The following is a 4653-nucleotide window of genomic DNA, read 5'->3' as shown; positions in this document are numbered from 1 at the left end:
ACAAGTCCCATGTCTCCAAGGTAAGGAATTTTATCTAAGGTCCCTATCTTTGAGTCCTGAGATTCTCTCACCTCCCTTGCTTCTGGGACATTCTGGGAGGTCCCCCAATCTCCTACCTCCTGAAGTTGCTTGTTTCTATTCTTTCTGCTGACCTTCAGGGATTTCAGTCCTTTCCACTCACCCAATACCAGATCATATCCCCTCTCCATTCCCCACATCCCCTTTCTCTCCCAGGACCCTCCCTCCCCTCTTGTGATTTCTTTCTTCACTCTCCCAAGTGGGACTGAGGCATCCTTACTTGGGCCCTTCAGCTTGTTGACCTTTTTGAGTTCTGTGGACTGTGCCTTGGGTACTCAGGACCTTGTTTGTTTTTGTTTTTGGTTTTTGTTTGTTTATTTGTTTTTTGCTAATATCCACTTATTAGTGAGTACATACCATACATGTCCTTTTGGGTCTGGGTTACTTCTACAGACCACTCCAGTTGGGTATGGGGTCCTTGGAATGAGAGTCCTTGAAGCTAGGTGCGTAAGGATTCAGTGGTAACAAACAGAAACAAACACAGAGGCAGTTTGAATCTGAGCATATTTTGCAGCTCACAAGCAGAGGATTTTATACATAAAATTAAAAAAAAAAAACATTAGAAAAGGGAAGACCAATAGGTGGATACTTCATTCCTCCTTAGAATAGGGAAGAAAATACCCATGAAAGGAGTTACAGAGGCAAAGTTGGGAGCTAAGATGAAAGGATGGACTATCCAGAGACTACACTACCCGAGGATCCATCCCATAATCAGCCACCAAACGCAGACACTATTGCATATGACAGAAAGGTTTTGCTGAAAGGACCCTGTTATAGCTGTCTCATTGAGGCTATGCCAGTGCCTGGAAAATACAGAAGTGGATGCTCACAGTCATCTATAAGATGGAACACAGAGCCCCCAATGAAGAAGCTAGAGAAAGCACCCAAGGAGCTGAAGGGGTCTGCAACCCTATAGGTGGTACACCAATATGAACTAACTAGTACCCCCAGAGCTCCTATCTCTAGCTACATATGTAGCAGAAGATGGCCTTGTCAGCCATCACTGGGAAGAGAGGCCCCTTGGTATTGCAAACTTTGTATGCCCCAGTACAGGGGAATGCCAGGGCCAAGAAGCAGGAGTGGGTGGGTAGGGAATTAGGGTGGAGGGAGGGCATAGGGAACTTTCGGGATAGCATTTGAAATGTATATAAAAAATATCTAATAAAATATATAAAATAAAATAAGCCAAACATTACAAATCTTAGAAACTATATCCAGTGAAAGAATCACGAATACCAACACATGTGTTCAGTGAATCACAAAGAGAACAGGTAACATCATTATAAACCATCAAAATATAACAATTCTAAAAGGATGTATTCAGTAGGGACTGTCGTCCAAGGCTAGTGGCATATTTACAGGAGCATGTTAATAAATCTTTAATGGTCAGTGCTCTTAAACTCTGAAAATAAAGTGTTGGTTTCCCTGGGGATAAGGTCATGTTAGTGGCCCCATCTCTAGGGAGGGTTTCTTACCCTTTATTCTTGCTTAAGATCTTGGCCTATTCTACCAATAAAATGTAAAAAAGAAAAGGAATAAGAGAAAACAAAACAGATATATTGCCATGAAAACTACAGCTCAATATATATATATATATATTTTTTTTTTCTCCAGCAAAGTGAAGAGTTTCACAACTGGTTTCAGGAGGCTTCCCCCTTTTAATATTAATCGACTCAGTCTGTGGATCTTGTCACACATGGCAGGTTGATATTTTCTAGTTCCATAATTTTCAAGTTCCATTTTGCCTGCAAAATTCAGGATGTCTGCATTCTTAATAGATGAGTAGTATTCCATTGAGTATATGAACCACATTTTCTCTATCCATTCTTCTGTTGTGGGACATCTTGGTTGGGGCTGGTTGTGCCAGACTATAGCTGTAGTCGTTTTCACCAGTCAAGGTGTAAACTCTTCCAAGATGTCAAAAATAAACATATCTAAGTCTGGGTCTCACTCTTCTCACTCAAGGTCGGCATCCAGATCTTGGACTCATTCATTTCCAAAGTCTAGGTCCTGAAGATGATCTGTCTCTCATTCAAGGAAGCATAGGCTGTGTTCTAGGTCTAGTTCCAGATCATATTCTGTAGCTCATAACAGACAAAGGAATCACCCCAGAGTATATCAGAATAGAGATTTCTGAGGTCACAACAGAGGTTACAGGAGGCCCTGTTACTTCCGTGAGTGAAACCGAGGCTTTTATTCATGGAACCAGTATAAGCAAGGTGTCTATGGAAACTACCGCTCCAATTGGCAGAGCTACAGGCAAGCATACAGCCCTAGTCATTCTCATCCTGGTTCCCAAAGAAAAGGTCCCCTTCATCACTATCCAGAAGCCATTCTAGGACTCTGATAAGTCATCCTCTAACAGGTCAAGACGTCCCTCATCCTCCCAGTCATCCTCTAACCACAGCAGAGTTGAGTCATCTAAGCAAAAGTCTACAAAAGATAAAAAGTCCTCATCTAAGGATAGCCGGCCATCTCAGGCAGCTGGTGATAACCAGGGAAATAAGGCTAAGGAAGACATTCTCTGGACAAATCCTCAAGATATAAAAAGGGTCTCAGAGCTCAAAGCCATGGCCAGGTGGTAACACCTATGGCACTAGTTATGCATCACAGGCCTCCATGTCTGATCTAGGTCGCTGTGGAGAGAAGTCCAGCTCTCAAAATGCCCCCTCCAGCCTGTGGTGGTTAGGGTAAGGCCACCAGGCCCTATCCCTGGGCCAAAACCTAGTCCTCCACTTTCTAATGCTTCCCAGGTTGGCTCATCTATGTCAAGTGGTGCTGGGTATCAGTCTAGAGCACACCAAGGTCAGTTTGACCATGGCTTTGGGTCTTTGAGTCCATCCAAAAGGAACCCTGTGGGCAAGAGTCCACCAGCCACTGGCTCTGCATGTAGTTCATCTCAGAAAGAGGAGAGTGCTGCTTCAGGAAAAACAGCATCCTCAAAATGGTATCTGGAAGAGCAGAAGATAAAGAATGGGAAGGATAAGCAACAGAAACAAAAAAATGCCAATAAAGAGAAGCCGAAGGAGAAAGGGGGCTTCTCTGATACTGATATCAAAATGAAATCTGATCCATTTGCTCCCAAGACAGACACCGAGAAGCCTTCTGAGGCAGCCAGTCTCCCAAAAAGTATAAGTTCCGGGATGTCTTTGAGAAAAAGATGTGACAAGCTGGGAAACAAAGGAGACTTTTCCTGAGGGAAGACTTCCCTTTTACTCAGCAGGACCAGGATAATGTCCAGACGGACTCCTTCGATGAGGACCTTGCATGACCGAGTGGCTCATTGGCTCTGGAATGAAAGATTTGTTGGGATCTAGTCCATAGCAACAAAAAGTGGGAATTCCATTCCATTGTCCAGCACATACAGTCAACTCAGTCTCAGCATAGTCCCTCAAGAACTGTTTGCCCAGCACATAGTGACGATTCTTCATCATGTTAAAGAGCATCACTTTGGATCCTCTGAAGTGTCATTGTGTACATGCTTTACTAAATACCTATAGAGAGGAAATGAAAAAGAAGCAGCCAAAAATAAGCAAAGCCCAGAGATTTACAGGAAGAGAGATTCAAAAAGCATGGCTTGACTCATGAGGAATTGAAAAGTCCTTGAGAAACTGGCTACGAGGATAAGGGAAAATAAAAAGATGATCCTGTTGATCTTCGCCTTGATATTGAACATCGTAATAAACATAAGGAGAGAGATCTTATATGAAGTAAATCAAAAGTGTCTGTGGATTCCAGAGACTCTAGCCACTCGAGAGAATGATCAACTGAAAAGAAAGAGAAAACCCACAAAGGATCAAAGAAGCAGAAGCACCACAGAGCAAGAGAGGCGTCTGTCTAGGTCCTCCTCCTCCTCTCCCCAGTCATCTCATTCCTACAAAGCAAAGGAAGCAGAGGAAGGGGAGGAGAACACCACAGGTTTTGGCAAATCCAGATTGGGAACCAAAGACTTCATAGGTCTGAATGAAAGAGGCAGCAGAGCTCAGGGAACCTCTTAACTTCCAGCAAGAGGGAGAGGTTAGGGCAGAGAAAACTATTCTGGTAACAATGACAACAACATCAACAATGATGTTCAAAAAGAGAAGCAGGGAAGAAGAAGGGGATCAATAGTTAATACCCAAGAGCAAGAAGTATTGCAGGAGGAACGGGAAAGTGAGGGCAGTGACAAATGGATAAGCAGAGGCCACAAGGAGCCTTTTCCTGAGGGGGAGGGGGCAGTTCATGTTTTGGATGTCCAGTAACAGCCCCAAGTGGACACATGGCAAGTTCAGTGGGGAGGAGAAAGAGATTGAAGATGATGAGAGTAGGACAGAAAATAGGAGGACGGTTTACAGCCCTCAGCAGAGTAGGGGCCTCTCTGGATGGAGCCTTTGCCCAGGAGAGAATGGTGCTGGGAGAGGCTGGTGGAGCTAAATAAACAAGGAGCCTCATGAAGATCCTGAAAACCCCACCCCACAAACCATTAGCCACACAGAATTCCACGACAGTAAAGTGTGTTCCTGGTGCCGTCTCACTGGACAGAGGACAGGACCCTGCCAGCAAGCCTAGATCACAACCATGTTTCCAGCAGACCAC

At 44.1% G+C, this 4653-nt stretch overlaps 1 pseudogene; it reads left to right on the top strand.

Moving 5' to 3' along the window:
- Window positions 1-1993: 1993 nt before the first annotated feature.
- On the top strand, window positions 1994-4427 carry LOC110287132 (annotated as a pseudogene).
- Window positions 4428-4653: the final 226 nt, after the last annotated feature.

This window comes from Mus caroli, chromosome X (assembly GCF_900094665.2).
Source record: "Mus caroli chromosome X, CAROLI_EIJ_v1.1, whole genome shotgun sequence".
In the NCBI taxonomy this organism is placed as follows: Eukaryota; Metazoa; Chordata; class Mammalia; order Rodentia; family Muridae; genus Mus; species Mus caroli.
Note: the sequence above shows the minus strand (reverse complement) of the source record. Positions and strands in the feature narration are given on the sequence as shown.